We start from the raw sequence: 20,477 nt of genomic DNA on the forward strand, positions 1-20,477 counted from the left end.
AATGCCAGGGAGAAGAGAAAGGTCTTAACCTGGTGCAGAAAAGATAACAATGTTGGCGCCAGGTAGGCCTCGTCAGGGAGATCATTCCATAATTTAGGGGCCACCACCTAAAAGACCCTCTCCCTTATCGCCATCTTCCAAGCTTCCCTCGGTGTAGGCAGCCGGAGGAGGGCCTTAGATGTTGAGCATAGTATATGGGTAGGTTTGTGTCGGGAGAGGCGCTCCGTCAGGTATTGTGGTCCCAAGCCATGTAAGGCTTTATAGGTTAAAACCAGCACCTTGAATTGGGCTTGGAAACATACAGGCAGCCAGTGCAAGCTGGCCAGAGTCGGTCTTATATGTTCAGATCTTCTGGTCCCTGTTAGCAATCTGGCCACCATGTTTTGCACGAGCTGCAGTTTCTGAACTGTCTTCAAAGGCAGTCCCACGTAGACTGCATTGCAGTAATCTAACTTGGAGATTACCAGAGCATAGACAACTGAAGCCAGGTTATCCCTGTCCAGGTAGGGGCATAGCTGAGCCACCAACCGAAGCTGGTAGAAGGCACTCCGTGCCACTGAGGCCAAGTGGGCCTCAAGTGACAAAGATGGCTCAAGGAGAACCCCCAAGCTATGAACCTGCTCCTTCAGGGGGAGTGCAACCCCATCCAGAACAGGTTGAGCACCCTCCATCCGGTCAGAAGAACCACCCACCAACAGCATCTCAGTCTTGTCTGGATTGAGTTTCAGTTTATTAATCCCTCATCCAGTCCATTGTCGCAGCCAGGCATTGATTTAGCACATCCACAGTCTCACCTGAAGAAGATGAAAAGGAGAAATAGAGCTGCATGTCATCAGCATACTGATGACAATGCGCCCCAAAATTCCGGATGACCGCGCTCAACGGTTTCATGTAGATGTTAAATAGCATGGGGGACAGAACTGACCCCTATGGCACTCCATACTGGAGAATGGCAAGCACCACCTTCTGGAGCTGACCATCCAAGTTGGAGCAAAACCAGTGCACTGCAGTGCCTCCCACTCCCAGCTCAGACAATCGTCCCAGAAGGATACCATGGTCGAAGGTATCAAAAGCCACCGAGAGATCAAGGAGAATCAACAAGGTCACCACTCGTACTGTCTCTCTCCTGACATAGCTCATCATACAGGGCAACCAAGGCTGTTTCTGTGCCAAAACCTGGCCTCAACCCGGACTGAAATGGATCTAGATAATCGGTCTCATCCAAGAGTGTCTGGAGCTGGTTGGCAACCACCCGCTCAAGAACCTTGCCCAGGAAAGGAACATTTGCCACTGGCCTACAATTACTAAGATTTTCTGGGTCCAGGGAGTATTCCTTTAGGAGCCATCTCACTACTGCCTCTTTGAGGTGGCCCGGGACCACCCCCTCTTGCAAAGAGGCATTAATCACTTCCCTGGCTGGCCAGCTGTTCCTTCCCTGCCAGTTTTTATCAGCCAAGAGGGGCAAGGATCCAGTATGGAAGTGGTTGCACGAATCTGTCCAAGCACCTTGTCAACGTCCTCGAGCAGTACCAACTGAAACTCATCCAGGAGAACTGGACAAGGCTGTGCTCTGGATACCTCATCAGATTCACCTACTATAATGCTGGAGTCTAAGTCCCGGCAGATGCAAGAGATCTTACCCTGGAAGTGCCTAGCAAATGCATTACAGTGGGCCTCAGAGGGATCTACAGTGTCCTTAGGGCCAGCATGTAATAGCCCCTGGACAACTCTGAAAAGCTCTGCTGGGCAGCAGACAGAAGATTCAGAAGAGGAGCAAGATTATGTTTTTTTGCCACCCTCGCTGCCCCTGAATATATTTTATCATAGGCACATACCAGCATGCGATTGCATCCCCTAGGAGTTATTCTCCATCTGTATTCAAGCCATCTCCTATTTTGTTTCATCGCTCTCAGCTCTGGAGTATACCATGGAGCAGTTCGAGCTCTACTCAGGAGAGGCCGCTCAGGAGCAATCATGTCAACCGTCCAGGTCATTTCTGCATTCCACAGATCAACCAGGGTTTTGGCAGGAGAGCCTTTCATATCAGCCAGAAACCTCCCCAGAGTCTTCTGGAAACCATCAGGATCCATTAGCTGCTGGGGGTGGACCATCTTAATAGGTCCCCCGCCCTTGTGGCGGGGAAAAGCTGCTTTAAGTCTAAACCTCAGCAGGTAATGATCTGACCATGACAAGGGGACTGATGCAAAGTCCTCCACCTTCAGACCACCATCTCCATGTCCAGTTGCAAAAACCAAGTCTGGAGTATGCCCCGCTACATGTGTCGGGCTGATGACATGTTCGGACGGTCCCATGGTCATTGTGGAGGCCATGAAATCCTGAGCCACCCCAGGGAAGGTGCCCTCAGCTCAAATGTTGACATTCATTCAGAGCAGACCCATTAAAATGAATGGGACTTAGTTTAGGGCGCAATCCTGTGCATGATTAGACGGGGAAAAGCCCTACAACTCCCGGCCAGTGGACGCTGGTGGCTCCGATTTCGGTGGGGCTGTGAATCTGTTCTGGGTTTCAGTCAGAATCAGAACCCACCAGAATGCTAAAGGAGCTATCCACGGTGCTGGACCCTATCTCCAAAATAGGTTCAGCATCTTGGATAGGTCCTTTAGCGTTCTGACTGCTTCTGGTTCTGACTGAAGCTCAGAGCAGATGCATCGCCCCACAGGCATTGGAGCCATCAGCCTCCATTGTTCCCAGCATCCCATCCCCATATGCTGGGAGTTGTGGGACTTTTTTCTGTCTAACCATGCATAGGACTGTCCCCTTACCGTGTAAAGCATCATTGTCACAAGTATGGGTTTGGAAGCAATTTCCAGAGCAAACTTTCCAAATTTACTTCAGGAAAGTAAATTTTATATGTTTAAATCCTCTGTTTTGCTGATATCTAACCCCACCAAGGATTAACAAAGTGTATACAGGGCTCCACCATAAATGTTGGAGTTCTGATTATCCAAGGGCAGATATATTTCATATTTGGAGGGGGACATTCCCTAAAAACTACCTTCCCCAACCTGGTTTCCCCCCCCCCCAGATCTTTTCCCAGCCGGCATGCCTAGCCATGCTGGGAATTATTATTATTATTAATTAGATTTATTAGCCGTCCATCTGGCCGGCTACCCGGCCACTCTAGGTGGCATACAATACTAATAACAAATTTACATAATCAACTGAACAACAACAACAAAACATAACAAAACAACACTGCTCTAAAAAACCCTAACCCACCCCAAATGCCCGCCTGAACAGCCAGGTTTTTAAAGCCCTATGGAAGCTCATCAAAGAGGGGGCATGGCAGAGGTTACAAGGGAAGGAATTCCACAGAGTGGGGGCCACCACAAAAAAGGCCCTCTCCCTAGTCCTCACTAGCCTAGTTTTCCTGGCTGATGGGACGGACAGAAGGCCTACCGAGGCCAATCTCGTTGAGCGGCGTCCCTGGTGTAGTTGGAGGCCCTCCTTAAGATAGACTGGGCCAGAACCATATGGGGTTTTAAAGGTTAATGCCAACACCTTGAATTGGACCTGAAAAACAACTGGTAACCAGTGCAACTCCTTCAGCACTGGAGTGATGTGGTCTCACCGATGGTTGCAGTCCAACACACCTGGAGGTCACTGGGTGGGGTCAGGCTGCCCTAAAATAAGAACACACTGGAGTGTTATTATAAGAGAAACTGAAAATGTGACCGGGTATGTATTGCTACCCGTAAGTGGATCCAGTGGTGGTGTTATGGTTTGGTGATGTTAAAAATCCCATTCTATTAGAACAGGGGTAGGCAATTTTTTTGAACCTGTGGGCACACTTGCCATTTTTTGAGGGGGGCCTAAGGGTGCATTTGTCCTACTGTCATTTGGGCCTCAGAGCATTTATTTTTGAGATTCTCCCCTTTCTTGCCCCCATTTGCTAGGGTTTTTTTAACCCCCCCCCCCGCTTTGCTGAGAGTTTCAAGACTTTCCCCCTTGCTGGAATTCTCTTTTCTTGCCCCCTTCCTCCTCCTCCTGCCTTCTTCTTCTTTCTGCCCTCTACTTCTGCTGCCCCACCACCTGCCAGTTCTGCCGCCCGCCCTGCTGCTGCTTGTCTCACCATCCCCACTGCTGCTTCCACTTCTCCTGCCTGCTGTTTCTACTACCACCACCCTCCCTGCCCACTGCTACGTCTGCCACATACAAACCCACCACTGTAGTTTCCCACCCACCTGCCTGGATTATTGAAGATGATTGGAATGATAACTCCTGTATCAACAGCAGCCTGGTTAACAGTTCAAAGTGGAAGAACATTAATCCCCTTCAGGGCTGGCCCTATCATCAGGCAGAGCGAGGCAGCTGCCACAGGCTGCAGATGCTGGGGTGATGGTGACAAGATTTTGGAGGACAGAGCTGTGTGTAGCTCATGGCTTGTCTAGAGACCCCTATGCTAGCCTGCTGCCTTTACGTGCAATGGAGGATGCTCTCTCATCACCAGGGTTGAAGTTGATTCACCAGGGTTGAATCAACGGCCAGTGTGGTCAACTTCTGTACGTGGAATATGGGGGCGCCATTTTGTCCTTCGCTTCAGTCAGCAAAATGCCTTCAACCAGCCCTAATCTCCCACCCCCTTTGAAAGACTAGCTTTTTAGAGTTTGGGAATATGGTTTAACTAATATTATTAGAACTAGAGAAAGAAGGTCATGGGATATCATTAAAAGAAGGTGTATATTTATGATGTACCGGAATAATAAAATACAAGACACAGCTCAGCCACCGGCTTTACTAGGAATCTTAGAAAGATACACAAAGTTTAAGAGCATTAATGTTTAATAGTTAAAGAATGCTATAATACAATATAGTTAAATTTATTAATGATTTGGTTTTCTGTAACCACTGATAAAATATAATCACATTTAGTTAATATCTGTGTAATGCTTTTTTTTTTTTTTTAAGGTTGAGCTAATATATGACAAATCTATATTACAAGACCAAATGGCAAAATCTCTGTGTCTTGGAATCTGAGGCTGCAGTCCTATCCACACTTACACAGATTAACTCTGCACTGCATTAAATCAATGCAAAGGACAGAAGAGTGCCCTAGCAGGGCCGGCCCTGCCATGAGGGAGAGTGAGGCAGTCGCCTCAGGCAGCAGAACTTGGGAGGTGGCAGCAAGGTGTTGGAGGAAACACCTGTGTCATGCAGCCTGCTCTGTGCCCCCCAAGTGAGCCTGCTGCTGTCAGGTACAGTGAAGCCTGCTTTACCGTCGTCAATGTTGAAGACAGATTCATCTGGCAGGCCAGTTGTCAGGGATGAGTCTAAGCCCTTGAGCTGTCTGACAGCTCTGATTCTGAATCAGAGTTGGAACAGTAGCTAGATCAGAGGCCGGGGGAGGCACCCTCCCTAGTGAGCCAAAATGCTGGAAGGGAGTCTGCCCAAGACCTTGACCAGCAGATGACCCAGACTGAGTCTTTGCCCCCTCCCTGCACTGTGAGAATGCAAGTTTCCGAGGAGGAGGAACAGGGGTATGACTTGAAAGACGCGAGGGCGCGACGCAAAGCTCAGACGCTTCGCCTGGTTAGCCACTCTTGGAAGCCAACGTAGGAGGGAGCCACCGTAAGGGCTTCATTGTGAAACTAGCTTGGCCGGGAGGTGCATACCCCAAACAGCCAGCGACCAACTTTCTTTCCCCCTTGTTCATCTCCTCTGCTTAGAGATTGTTGATTAGTTGTTTAGAGATTGTTTGGCTTAGAGATTGTTGATTAGTTGTTTAGAGCCTGGGAGCAACCTGAGAGTTTTCCTTGAAGCTGCATTTGTAGAGAGACTAGGCTCTAGCACAACAAAATCGTACTAGCCTGAAGCTTTGTCTATTGTGGTGTTGATTGCAAAGGGAATGGATGATCCATATCTAACATCAGTTGGCTTTCATACATGGAATGGAGCGCCGTGCTGTTTTTCACTTCAGGCGGCAAAATGCCTTGGGCTGGCCATGCACCCTACAGATTGGGGTTGGGGGTTTGGAGTAAAATGGATCTTTCCACAATGCATAATGCTCCTGGAACCAGGGAAGACTGGGATGGGGGTGGGTGGGGGGATAAATCCATCCTAGGGAAGGTGCTTTGGCTCTCCACCATCGAACAGCCGCTCCATCAGGCTGTAGAAAAAGAGAAGGGAAGCAGGGCTGCTCCGTTGGCTCAGTTGAGGGACCAGACATTTTTGGCTCCTCGCTTTGAACTGCTCCCAGTCCAACTGGTCATAATAAAACCAGCAACATCTGGCTGCATTATAGCTGTATTAACGCCATTACAGTAGTGGGGTAACGCCATTACAGTAGTGGGGTAACGCCATTACAGTAGTGGGGTAACGCCATTACAGTAGTGGGGTAACGCCATTACAGTAGTGGGGTAGTCCCACCCAGTGTGGGGTAGCCCCACCCAGTGTGGGGTAGCCCCACCCAGTGTGGGATGCCACCCTGCTCACTTCTGGCATGTGTCCCCCAATGTACTTGCCCGGAGCAAATTTGGCCCTCAAGCCAAAAAATGTTCCCCAACCCTGAACTAAGTATTTACATGGGTCCCCCCTCAGTTTTGTAATTTATTTGACATGTTGTGAGGCTTGATCTGTACTTGAATCAGTGCCAGATCCAGGTTTTTGAGATCCCTTGGGCAAGACACCCCTCCCTCAGTGAGTTTCACCACCATTGTCACCAGCTCTCTTGCTCTTCACTCTCTTTCTCTTGACAGCCACAGAGCCAGTGAGCAAGGAGGCGGTGGCATCGACTGTTCCTCCTTCTCACCACCACCATTGTTTGGGCCAGAGTGAGAGGCAGGTGAACAAGCGGGTTGCAATGCTGAAGAGGAGGAGCAACTCCAGGGGCCTCTTGGTAGTAGGCCCTTGCTGGGGTGTGGGCCCCCGGGAGGTGCCTGACCATACCTACCCTTGATGCCAGTCCTGACCTGAAGCTTTTTCCACCACCCAGGTATTTCTCACCTGTGTGGATACTTCAATGACAGTGGAGGCTTTCCCTCATAATAAAGGCCTTTCCACACTCCAAGCATTTAAATCCAGGATCCCCAACTTTTGGGGGCCAGAGGACACAGTAGGAATTTTGAGAAAGTGTCACGAGTACCATCACAAAATGGCTGCCAGGGAGGGGTGGACAGGCCCCCCTTTTTTTTAAGAAAAAGGCTGCATTGTGGGCCTGGTCAGTCACAAAACACCCACTCCACAGAAAGGGAAACTGGTGAGGCTTAAAAGACAAGTCACTTGCTCGAGATTCTGAATACTAGGCACATGTGAGGTTTGAACCTCAAAACACAAACATATTCCTCTGAAACTTCAGTTCTCTCTTTCAGGATTACACCCCAAAACTCATCTCTCACCCCCGCAATAAATAAACCCCAATCCCCCACCCATGTTTGCCCCCAGGTCATTCCCCACTGCCCTGCCCAGTCTCCAAACTTATAGGGCAGCTGCTTTGTCTTCCCCTCCTTTCTTTAGAGAGAATCCTTTCTGAAGAATGTTCTTGGGACATGTGGAAAGGAGAGGACAGAAGGAGGGAGCAGGGTGGCTGTAGGCCTGGGTTCTGCTATCTAGCCAACCAAGATTAATTTCCCCCCCTTAAAGACAGGTACTTTATACTTTGCTGCCAGTCCCGGCTTTAAATGATTTCACCCCTGTGGACATTCATCGCTAAGGTCTGTGCTTGAACTGAAGTCTTTCCATACTGCAAGCATTTATATGGTTGAAATCCTGAGGTGGAATTTTTTAACCCCAATGAAAGCTCTTTCCACATTCAAAACATTTATATGGTTTCAGTGCTGTGGGAATGTCTTGATGGTGAGGAGGCCTTATCCTCACACCAGCCTAAAATCCTGCATTTAAAACACGGCTTTCTCCATCTGTTTTAAATGCAGGATCACAACCACTCCCTTTTTCACCCGCTTCCTTTTCCCCCTCCTTCTCCCTGTATCCAAGTCTTCCATTATCATTCATCGATCTCCCTCTTCTTGCCACTTTTCCTCTTTTCACAGAGGGGACTGAGCAGAACAGAACAAGGTAATTTGATAGCTCATCATCTGCAATCTATTTAAAAACAGAGCAAAGGGCATTTGGTGCAGGAGACGCCTTGGAGGGTCACAGCATCATGTTTATTTTATTTTATTTTTTATTTCATTTATTTCATTTCTATACCACCCAATAGCTGAAGCTCTCTGTAAAGGTCATGTAACAGGCCCGCAAACTTCTGTGAAGGAGCAATTTCAGTCACAGGATAAAAGCTCCATATGAAGAAAGCCTGAAGCAATCTGATGCAAAATAACCATCTCTCCCATTAAAGATATTTCCATCGAGTGTTTATCTGCTTTCTCTCATGTGGATTCTTCAAGGACTGTTGAAGGGTGATCTCTGACTGAAGCATTTTCCAGACATTTAGATCAGGGGTCCCCAACCTTTCTGGATCCGTGGGTGCATTTGGGAATTTGAGACCATGCTGTGGGCACCACCACAAAATGCCTAATCAGTGGATTGCTGCTTTGGTGTTTTGTTGAATCTATGAATCTTAGGCTGCGTCTTATTCAGCAAAAATGTTTGTTGCATGTCTACTGGACACCAGAACATCTCTTCAATAAGGGATTGTCTAATTCAGTTAATTGCTGGTGGTGCGATACAGCTAATGCTTCTTTTAAACATATGTTTTGGCAATGTCCAGTAGTTGCTTCTTTTTGGGAGGAGGTTATTACACAGATCAGTTTTATACTGGAACAGTCTTTAATAATCACTGATGTACATGCTCTTGTAAACTACTGACCTGCTTCATGGAAACTAACACACAGTCAGCGTAAATGGATTCTCCGTACCCTTCTGACAGCTAAAAGACTGATATTACAACATTGGAAGGATAAACACTCACCTCCCATCATGCAATGGATTAAGTACCTTCCAACGCTTTCAATATTTGAAGAGTGGTGTATAGATGCCACCTTCAAATGGATACTTATTTGGATAATTGGTCCACTTTTGCTGAAGCCTATATATAATTGCTAGAAAGTTATATGCATTTCATATATATTCACTGCTGTAGATATATACAAATCCATATACATATATTTAAAAAAACAGAAAAAATAAGTTTTGTGGGTGCCCGCAGGTGCCTCATTAGGGACTCCTTCATGAACACCACATTGAGGACCCCTGATTTAGAAGGTTTTTCTCCTGTGAGAATTTTTTTTATGCCTATTGAGATTTTATCTCTGACTCAAGCTCTTTTTACACTCTTGGCATATGATTTAGAGGAGCCAGGGAGGGCGGGAAGAGGATGGAGGCAATTTTGCCCCCAATTCCTCCAAAAGAAAAAAAAAATGGCTAGAAAGGCCTCTGAGCTAGACCCACCTCTAGCTAACCCGTCTAGCTAACTTACCAGCAGTGGGTGGTGATGCTTAACAGAGGCCAGAGATATTGCAGACCCCAGCTGCTCCTCTCCTCGCCCACCAGCACGCTCCCTTTTCAACCTCTACAAAGCCATCCAAAGGATGAGTGGTCCTTTTCCCACACTCCAGGTGTTTCCATAGGGCAGAATCCAACAAGAAGCTTATGCCCATGCTGATCTCTTGCACATCTCCATCTGATATGGCGGCTGCGCCCCTTCCTTCCCAACCATCTGCTCCCATCGGTAGTATATGCCCTGGTTTCCTCTCATTTAGATTACTGTAATGCGTTCTACGTGGGGTTACCCTTGAAGACAGTTCGGAAGCTGCAGCTGGTACAGAACGCGGCAGCTCGCCTGATTAAAGGCAGCCACCGGCAAGATCACATCACTCCAGTGCTGAAGGAGTTGCACTGCTTACCAGTTGTTTTCCCGGCCAAATTCAAGGTGTTGGTTTTGACCTTTAAAACCCTATATGGTTCCGGCCCAGCCTATCTTAAGGAGCGCCTCCAGCAACACCAGACAGGCCGCTTAACAAGATCAGCCTTGGATGGCCTTCTCTCTGTCCCATCAGCCAGGACAGCTAGACTGGTGGGGACGAGGGAGAGGGCCTTTTCTGTGGTGGCCCCCACTCTGTGGAACTCCCTCCCTAGGGAACTCTGCCATGCCCCCTCTTTAATGAGCTTCCGCTGTGCATTAAAAACATGGTTGTTCAGGCAGGCATTTGGGGTGGGTTAGGGTATTTTAGAAAATGTTTTTATTGTAGAATTTTACTGTTTTAAACTGTTTTATTATACGCTGTACATCGCCCAGAGTGGCTGGGTGACCAGCCAGATGGGCGATTAATAAATTTAATAAATAATTTAATAAACAATAAACAATAAACAATCCATGGGAGAGGAGCTCATTCATCTCTCACAAGCACAGCAGCTAGCAGAGATTCCTCCTGCAAGCATTCCTGGGATAGATAGTGACCCTAGCAGTGAGAGAGCGCTGGAGGGGGGCTTGCTGGACACTTGGTGCAGACGCAGGGAGCGACGACAGATGGGAGGGTGCCAAAAGGAGGCGTACCGCTTGTTTGGCGCTCAAACAACGGTCACATCCCGAGGTCCCAAGGGAAAGAGGAAGGATCTCTCCATAGCCCATCAGTTCAGAGTCTTCCCATGGTTCCCCTTCAAACCGGGACCAACTGACTTACCTGGAGCTTAGGCTACTCTGCTATCTTTCCTCAGTGTTGTTCCTTGCTTAGTCGCTAGTGATTAGCATCTGAAAGAGTCATAAAGTAATAAGGAATAAAGCCTCGGAAAGAATCCTCGTCGTCTGTGTCCTGAGTTGGCTATTGGAGGGGACTGCAAGAGGCAGCTAGGGCGCTCCAGACAGATTAGCGCAGAAGCAGCAGTATTGACCTGGGGGCAGCGGGGGATGTTCATGACAATGGAATGAGAAGCGCATTGGAGTATTACCCGGATTTTCATAGAATCCTCTTTGGTCGGTCAGGGACACACGAAGCAAGATAAGCTGAATGTAGCGTACCTTTAAGATTGGGTTTTCAGCGCTTGAAAGGAACATACTTCCGGGCGGGATGGGGGAGTAGAACTGAACATCATCGAACTGGCAGGGGCTGTGCAACCAATGAGAGAGGTGTTTCCCACCCCTGTCCAGGCTCCCCGCTACTACTCCACTATGAATGGAGAGCAACTAATTTTCCTCCTGTATGCAGATTTCCCTGAAGAAACCAAAATCCCCAGTTCTCCAGTGCAGCATCTGAAGGTTCCTGAGAGCTCCCTCCCACCCCAATTTCGCCGCATCCTAGCAATCTGCTGCGGAATTGTTGCTTCCACCCCATCTCCCCATTTGTGCACTTTTGCCTATTGCTTCCACACACACACCCTTTCTCCTTCTCCCTGCTTGCAATGAGAAGCTCCCATAAACCCGAAAAATCGTTACTGGAATAAAGCGAGAAGGGACTTTACATAACAACAGAGAAACTGTAGAACATAAAAGAAGCACAACATCACAATAGCGATTTAAGAGAGCAACAGAGAAGCAAAAGAGCGCTTTAGGGTGAGTTACTAAAGTTAGCCTTTAACCTTTTCACTGTAGAGGAGCAAGATTTATTTCTTACTTCTGAGTAAACATGCACAGAAGGGGGAATACGTTAAAGATTAAAGTAGCTGAGGAAAGAAGGGAAGTGAAAAGCAAGGGAGAAAGGGGAAGATATATCCAACTGAATGCAGAGTTCCAGAGAATAGCAAGGAGAGACAAGAAGGCCTTCTTAAATGAACAATGCAAAGAAATCGAGGAAAAAAATAGAATGGGAAAGACTAGAGATCTTTTCGAGAAAATTGGAGTTATCAAGGGAATGTTTTGTGCAAAGACGGGCATGATAAAGGACAAAGAAGGCAGGGACCTAACAGAAGGAGATGAGATTAAGAAGAGGTGGAAAGAATACACAGAACTATATAGGAAAGATCTTAATGTCCCTGATAGCCATGACAGTACAGTCACTGAACTTGAGCCGGACATCCTAGAGAGTGAAGTTAAGTGGGCCTAGGAAGCATTACTAACAACAAAGCTAGCGGAGATGACAGTATTCCAGCTGAGCTATTCAAAATCCTAAAAGATGATGCTGTTAAAGTGCTGCACTCAATATGCCAACACATTTGGAAAAATCAACAGTGGCCACAAGACTGGAAAAGGTCAGTTTACATTCCAGTTCCAAAGAAGGGCAATGCCAAAGAGTGTTCAAACTACCGTACAATTGCGCTCATTTCACATGCCAGCAAGGTGATGCTCAAAATCCTACAAGCACTTCCTGGCATATGGCAGGGGAAGAAATGCCAATTCCAGAAATTCCAGAAAAACGTCTATTTCTGCTTCATTGACTATGCTAAAGCCTTTGATTGTGTGGATCACAACAAACTGTGGCAAATTCTTAAAGAGATGGGAGTACCAGACCACCTTACCTGTCTCCTGAGAAACCTGTACGAGGGTCAAGAAGCAACAGTAAGAACCAGACAAGGAACAACCGATTGGTTCAAAATTGGGAAAGGTGTACGACAAGGCTGCATATTGTCACCCTGCTTATTTAACTTATATGCAGAGTACATCATGAGAAACGCCGGGTTGGATGAATCACAGGTTGGAATTAAGATTGCCAGGAGAATTATCAACAACCTCCGATATGCAGACGATACCACCCAAATGGCAGAAAGTGAAGAGGATCTAAAGAGCCTCTTGTTGAGGGTGAAAGAGGAGAGTGCAAAAGCTGGTTTGAAACTCAACATTAAAAAAACGAAGATCATGGCATCTGGCCCCATCACTTCCTGGCATATAGAAGGGGAAGAAAGGGAAGCTGTGACAGATTTTATTTTCTTGGGCTCCAAGATCACCGCAGACGGTGACTGTAGCCATGAAATTAAAAGACGCTTGCTCCTTGGGAGGAAAGCTATGGCAAACCTAGACAGCATAGTGAGAAGCAGAGACATCACCTTGCTGACAAAGGTCCGCATCATCAAAGCTATGGTTTTCCCAGTAGTAATGTATGGCTGCGAGAGCTGGACTATAAGGAAGGCTGAGTGCCGAAGAATTGATACTTTCGAACTGTGGTGCTGGAGAAGACTCTTACAAGTCCCCTGGACTGCAAGGAGGTCAAATCAGTCCATCCTAAAGGAAATCAACCCTGAGTGCTCATTGGAAGGACAGATACTGAAGCTGAAGCTCCAATATTTTGGCCACCTAATGCGAAGAGAAAACTCTCTGGAAAAGACCCTGATGCTGGGAAAGACTGAAGGCAAAAGGAGAAGGGGACGGCAGAGGATGAGATGGCTAGATAGCATCACTGATGCAATGAATCAGTGAGACTTGAGCATGCTCCGGGAGAGAGCGCAGGACAGGAAGGCCTGGCGTGCTATGGTCCATGGGGTCACGAAGAGTCAGACACGACTGAACGACTGAACAACAACAACAGGCTTCAGCAGTATGTGAACCAAGAACTATCGGAAGTACAAGCTGGGTTTCGAAGAGGCAGAGGAACTAGAGATCAAATCATCAACATTCGCTGGATCACGGAGAAAGCAAGAGAATTCCAGAAAAACGTCTATTTCTGCTTCATTGACTATGCTAAAGCCTTTGATTGTGTGGATCACAACAAACTCTGGCAAATTCTTAAAGAGATGGGAGTACCAGACCACCTTACCTGTCTCCTGAGAAACCTGTACGAGGGTCAAGAAGCAACAGTAAGAACCAGACATGGAACAACCGATTGGTTCAAAATTGGGAAAGGAGTACGACAAGGCTGCATATTGTTGCCCTGATTATTTAATGTATATGCAGAGTACATCACGAGAAACGCCGGGTTGGATGAATCACAGGTCAGAATTAAGATTGCCGGGAGAATTATCAACAACCTCAGATATGCAGACAATACCACCCTAATGGCAGAAAGTGAAGAGGATCTAAAGAGCCTCTTGTTGAGGGTGAGAGAGTGCAAAAGCTGGTTTGAAACTCAACATTAAAAAAATGAAGATCATGGCATCTGGCCCCATCACTTCCTGGCATATAGAAGGGGAAGAAAGGGAAGCAGTGACAGATTTTATTTTCTTGGGCTCCAAAATCACCGCAGACGGTGACTGTAGCCATGAAATTAAAAGACGCTTGCTCCTTGGGAGGAAAGCTATGGCAAACCTAGACAGCATAGTAAGAAGCAGAGACATCACCTTGCCGACAAAGGTCCATATCATCAAAGCTATGGTTTTCCCAGTAGTAACATATGGCTGTGAGAGCTGGACTATAAGGAAGGCTGAGCGCCGAAGAATTGATACTTTCGAACTGTGGTGCTGGAGAAGACTCTTACGAGTCCCCTGGACTGCAAGGAGGTCAAATCAGTCCATCCTAAAGGAAATCAACCCTGAGTGCTCATTGGAAGGACAGATACTGAAGCTGAAGCTCAAATATGTTGGCCACCTAATGCGAAGAGAAAACTCCCTGGAAAAGACCCTGATGCTGAGAAAGATTGAAGGCAAAAGGAAAAGGGGACGGCAGAGGATGAGATGGCTAGATAGCATCATCGATGCAATGAATATGAACTTGAGCACGCTCTGGGAGAGAGTGGAGGACAGGAAGGCCTGGCATGCTATGGTCCATGGGGTCATGAAGAGTCAGACACGACTTAACAACTGAACAACAACAACAGCTAATGTGAATGAGTGTCCCCACTAATTCGGTAATGCGACAGCTTCGGCTATTGGGCGGTATAGAAATTAAATAAATAAATAAGGGGTCGCTGCTGCGCGCCTGGGGATTTTCTCAATGGGAAAAACTACTTCCGTTGGGGAAACAAGAAGGAATGGGGCATCCCACCCCCTTGACCATGTCACTGCCAGGTCACAGAGGCACGCCCAGGATTTAATGTGTGAATGTGGGGGAGACACGGCACACTGTGGTAAAACCACCAGGGAGCCACTTTCAGTAAAAAACAAAACAAAAATCAGAGTAAAAGGAATTTCAGAAAATGCGACTTTTCAAGAGGGAAGCAGCTGGTTGGCAGCAGATTGGTGACAATGCGCTCATGAAAACAGCCCCTGGGAATGAGACTGTTGTTAGAACTACCAAGGCAGCTGGCCAGATAGAACCCAGCCTCCAGGTCCATTGGATTTGGTTTCCGTTCACAGTCTAGGCTGCATCTAGACAAACAAGACAAGCATGAACAGGCCAAGGAAGAGTTAAGCCTATCTCCTATGGAGGCGAATCCTAGGTCTTCACCATGGGTGATGCTGAAAAATGGCCCGCCTGGGCTCAGGCCCTGAATCTTCTGAGAAGTGTTCTGGATCTTTAGAGCTGCCCCAGTTGCCATCACCTGCCTTGATACATGCCTATTTCTTCCCTCTGGGCCCAGTAGCCTTGCAATTTCTAGGAGACCTAGAGTTGGCAAGGAGGAATCACGGGTTGGAGAAAGGCAGGACTTTATTGGACAGTACCAATAAAGGTGTGGCAAGGTAATCCCACTGTCAGCGGTATAACCAGGCATCACATCCCTCCTGTCGAGCAGGATAGTTGCCAGCTTCTCACGGAATGGCATAGTGTGCAGCTTGATGCCAGACTGCTTGTTGTGTGGGGCAACTTCTTTAAACTTCATCTTCAAGTTGTGCAGCTTTTCCTTGCTCTTTTCCTTAGTGTCATCTGTTCAGAGAACCAGGGGAATAGATTCTTGTGTCTAGTGCTCTGTAGATGTTCCTGTCTCTGGACTGATCCAGATGTTGATAAATATGACAAGGTCCTCATCGGTCCAGACCCAAGCGCAAATTCTCTGGATCTGAGTCTGGGTCTCACTCTGGCATTGTTGGGCAGCCCATGCGTCAGACGGTGCCACCAGTGCTGGAAGACCTGTGTCTTGTGAGGCTTATGTGAGGGGATCTGGAGTGGGTGAGAATAGTGGTGGCAAGTACTCCTCCTCTGCAGGGTCCACTGGGAAGTCCAGGGACCAGGGATTTTTCCTAGCGATGGGTAGATTGTGCCTTGTCAAGAAATGATGGTCCTCCCCCTTCACAATCAACACCACAGAGATTCAAAGCTTCAAGCTATTACGACCTTATTAAGCTAAAGACTAGCCTTTCTACAATGCAGATTCAAGGAAGCTCTCAGACTGCCTCAGGCTCTGAATGACTAATCTGAGGTATCTAATTAGGGAAGACGATCTGGAGGGTATTGAAGTTGCTGACAGTTTGCCTGTGAACACTAATGGCCAAACTTGCCTCGCAGCGATGCCCCTCCCTAAGGGCGGCTCCCTTCTACGTTGGCTTCTAAGAGTGGCTATCCTGGTGGATTGTCTAAGCCCTGTCCCTAACTTTTCCCACTTTGCTTTCAACATGTCCTACTGTCTCTCAAGTCATGCTCCTCTTCCTCTTCCTCCTTGGAAACTTGGGTTCTGACGGTGGAGGGCGGAGGCAGCAACTCAGCCTGGACCATCTGTTTGTCAAGACCTTGAGAAGAGTCTCTCCCAGCGCCTTGGCGCTCTGGGAAAGATTCCTCCCCCAGGCTCTGATCTAGCTGTTCCAACTCTGATTCAGAATCGGAGCTGTCAGAAATCTCAAGGAGGTTGGACTCATCCCCGACAGCCTGCTCGCAGAGATGGACATAATGCCAGACTGGTTGAGGGGTGAACTTTTCCATGCCGGAGGGTGGGGAGGTGGCAATCTGCCCTTCAGTTCCCAGGCAAAGAAAAGTGCATTAGGCTTGGCAGTAGATTATGGGTCTGTTTACTAAGGTGGGAAGCCAGGCTAAGGTGGGGAAAGATGGGGAAAGGGGGGGGGCGTTATCTCACTTTGGTTTAGTTTCCAAAACTAAACATCAAGGGCAGTGTCCAGCGGTGACATTCCGCAAACTCAAATAGCGCTAGCGGAGCTCTGCTGAATCTTTCCGTTGCATGAGCGGTTGCCCATTACTCTTCCAGAACCAGTTGCGCAATGGGTGCATATCCCATTGCAATGGGCTGCACAACGAGTTGCACAAGCATAATGCCAATCTGCTTGGACCACCACACTTGCACAAACTTGACTTTAATTAGATGCCTCTCTTGCACATAGTTCAGAACCTAGTTTCTCATTTGCACTGACGGTTCTCCTCCATTACTTTCCAGTGCAGGGCTCTCTCTTTGGTCAGGATCCAGCAGCGCCCACTCCTCCTCAGTGAACCACACAGCAACCTCTGCAAAAGTCATCAGACCCTGGATGAAAAAAAATAAAATGCTTCTTCTCAAGCATAACATAAAGTGAGGTGGCTGGGCATTATAGTACTGGATTGAGGCTTGCTGAGAAAACCAGTTGCTGGGGGAACAGCAGCAAAGAATAGGTATGGCCCTCCTGTCCTGCTTGTGGGCTTCCCAAGAGGCATCTGGTTGGCCGCTGTGAGAAACAGGAGGCTGGTCTAAATGGGCCTTTGGTCCCATCCAGCAGGGTTCTCCTTACAATCTTAGCTTTGCCAGAAGGAAACAGCAGGAGAGAGATGTGTTCTGGCCCTGGGGGTGAGCTGACAGAGGCACCCAGGCTGCTCCCTGTCTGTCTCTCCCCCTGCCTGATTTGGTTCCACTCCATCACAAAGAAGACACTTCTTGCCAGTGTCATGCCAGCCGCTACGAGAGACAAAGATCATGGGAAGCCAGTAGCACATGTTTGTCCCAAATTTCCAAGAAGTAAGCCACTTGGAACACAAAAGGACTGACTTCCCAGTAAAATGCATAGAATTGCCCTGGAAGTGATGCAAGTCTAAGTACACCTGGGCATTACAAGATGCCTTATCTTTAATTTGCATTTTGAGAGTTCAGTCGGAGGCTCAGAAGACAGCAACAAGGGAGAGAGCCTTCTCAGTGGTGGCCCCCCAATTTTGGAATGATCTCCCCAATGAGGCCTGCCTGGTGCAAACATGGTTATCTTTTCAGTGCCAGGTCAAGACTTTTCTCAGGCATTTGGCAGCATGTGATGAGTTTTGATTGATCCTCTTTTATGGTTTGGCTGATTAATCAAAGTTGTTTTTAGATATATGTGGTCTTTGTGTATGCTGTCTGTGTGTGTGTGTTTTTTATGTTTTTAAATTTTGCATATTGCATTTTCAACGTATTTAACCTTTGTAAATCGCCCAGAGAGCTTTGGCTATGTGGTGGTATAGACATGATAATAATAATAATAATAATAATAATAATAATAATAATAATAATAATAAGAAGAAGAAGAAGAAGAAGAAGAAGAAGACATTTCCAGATTTGGGCTCTTGGCCACAAATCAAACTCTGGGTTTCCATGTATAAAATCTCCAAGTCTTGAAACTTAAACATAGTTTTGAATTGTGTAACAAGCTGGAGACAAGTGTCTTCCCCAAAAAAGACTTGTGGTAGGGGTGGGGGGTGGGAATAAAAGCAATCCAAGCATCTCTTCCATACTCCAGGGAGCGAGACCAGGTTGAAATACAGCCACCCCCCAAATTAATCCTTACCCTACAAGGTGGAACATCCATCACCCTCCTGCCTGATCCTCCTTTGTGTGGTATTCTGTCTGGTATCTGATGGAGACTTCTTTCCTGCAGGGAAATAAAAGACTCTACCTGAAACAGCAATGAAGATCCAAGACATGGAACAAAGAGAAAGATTAGAAAATCTTAGATGCAGAGCATAGTGTACAGCTCGGTTTGGAGAGGTGTTCTGTCAGGTACTGTGTACCCAAGCCGTGTAAGGGAAGACACCTCTCCTACTCTCCCCACAGACTCCTCTCCTACTCTCCCTCCAGGCTCCCCTGCTATTCTCTAGAGCTGCCTTCCTCAACCTGGTGCCCTTCAGATGTTTTGGAGTTCAACTCCAATCCACCCCAGCCAGCATGACCAATGGACTAGAATGCTGGGGTTGCAGTCCCAAACATCTGGAGGGCACCAGTTGGGGGGAAACTGTTCCAGAGTCTTCACCAGTGTTTCCAAGAGGAAGGAAATCATTCTAGGATAAGCCATGTGAAGTTGTCAATGTTATTATAAAGGTAGTGATGACAGAATATACAATATGATATCCTTAAGACGGCTGTACTGTCTTGTGCATTTGGTTTTTTGTTTCTTCAGCAAAGCTTTCGACAAAGTGCCCCATGATATCCTGATGAGCAAACTAGCTCAAAGTGGGCTAGATGAAACAATGATCAGGTGGATTCACAGTTGGCTACAGAATTGGACTCAAAGAGTGCTGATCAATGGGATCTTCTCAAACTGGGGAGAGGTAACGAGCGGGGTACCGCAGGGGTCAGTCCTGGGCACAGTGCTCTTCAACATTTTTATTAATGACTTGGAGGAGGAGGTGCAGGGAATGCTGATCAAATTTGCAGATGACACAAAATTGGGTGGGATAGCAAGTACCCTGGAAGACAGAAACAGAATTCAAGGTGATCTTGATAGGCTGGAGTGCTGGGCAGAAACCAACAGAATTAAATTTAATAGGGATAAATGCCAAGTTCTGCTTCTAGGAAAAAGAAACCAAATGCACGGTTACAAGATGGGGGATACGTGGCTCAACAATACTACAAGCGAGAAGGATCTTGGAATTGTAGATCATAAGCTGAATATGAGCCAACAATGTGATGTGACTGCAAAAAAAGGCAAATGCTCTTTTGGGCTGCATTAATAGAAGCATAGCTTCCAAATCCCGGGAAGTACTAGTTCCCCTCTACTCAGCACTGGTTAGGCCCCATCTTGAGTACTGTGTCCAGTTCTGGCAACCGCACTTTAAGAAGGATGCAGACAGCTGGAGAGGGTTCAGAGGAGGGCAACAAAGATGATCAGGGGACTGGAAACAAAGCCCTATGAAGAGAGACTGAAAGAACTGGGCATGTTTAGCCTTGAGAAGAGAAGACTGAGGGGAGATAGGATAGCGCTCTTCAAGTATTTGAAAGGCTGTCACAGAAAGGAAGGCCAGGATCTCTTCTCTGTCATCCCAGAATGCAGGACACGGAATAATGGGCTGAAAAGCATCCTGACTGTTAGACAATGGAACCAATTCCCGAGGGAGTAGGTGGGCTCTCCCACACTGGAGGCGTTCAAGATGAGGCTGGACAACCATCTGTCAGGGATGCTCTGGCTTAGATTCCTGCTTTGAGCAGGGGGTTGGACTTGATGGCCTTGTAGACCCCTTCCAACCCTACTATTCTATGATTCTCTTGTTTTTCTAAGTGTGTCTTTTTTATGCCTCACTCCAAATACACTTCTGTTGGACTTCATGATGCTTCTTGAATATAACACTCATCTGCATTAATCCTGCTCAGTTCTCAGGACCTCCTCCTACTCTGTGTGCAGGCTTCTAAATATCATACAATGTAATGCTAAACAACAAAGAGCACACACAAGGAAAGGGCACAGGTATGCTGTGGCGGGGCACAGGATGCGTGCATATTACAACCAAAAACTGCTGTGCAACTTTGCTCCCCGCTGGAAAAATTCTCATTCAATATTTGTACAGTGCTTAGAAAATTTTAGGCACTTCATAATAATAACTACTACTACTACTATTATTATTATTATTATTATTATTGGTCCATTGTTTCCAGTGGGGGCTTAATCCC

This window comes from Heloderma suspectum, chromosome 2 (assembly GCF_057233095.1).
Source record: "Heloderma suspectum isolate Gila_16-S chromosome 2, 16-S_ref, whole genome shotgun sequence".
Lineage (NCBI taxonomy): Eukaryota > Metazoa > Chordata > Lepidosauria > Squamata > Helodermatidae > Heloderma > Heloderma suspectum.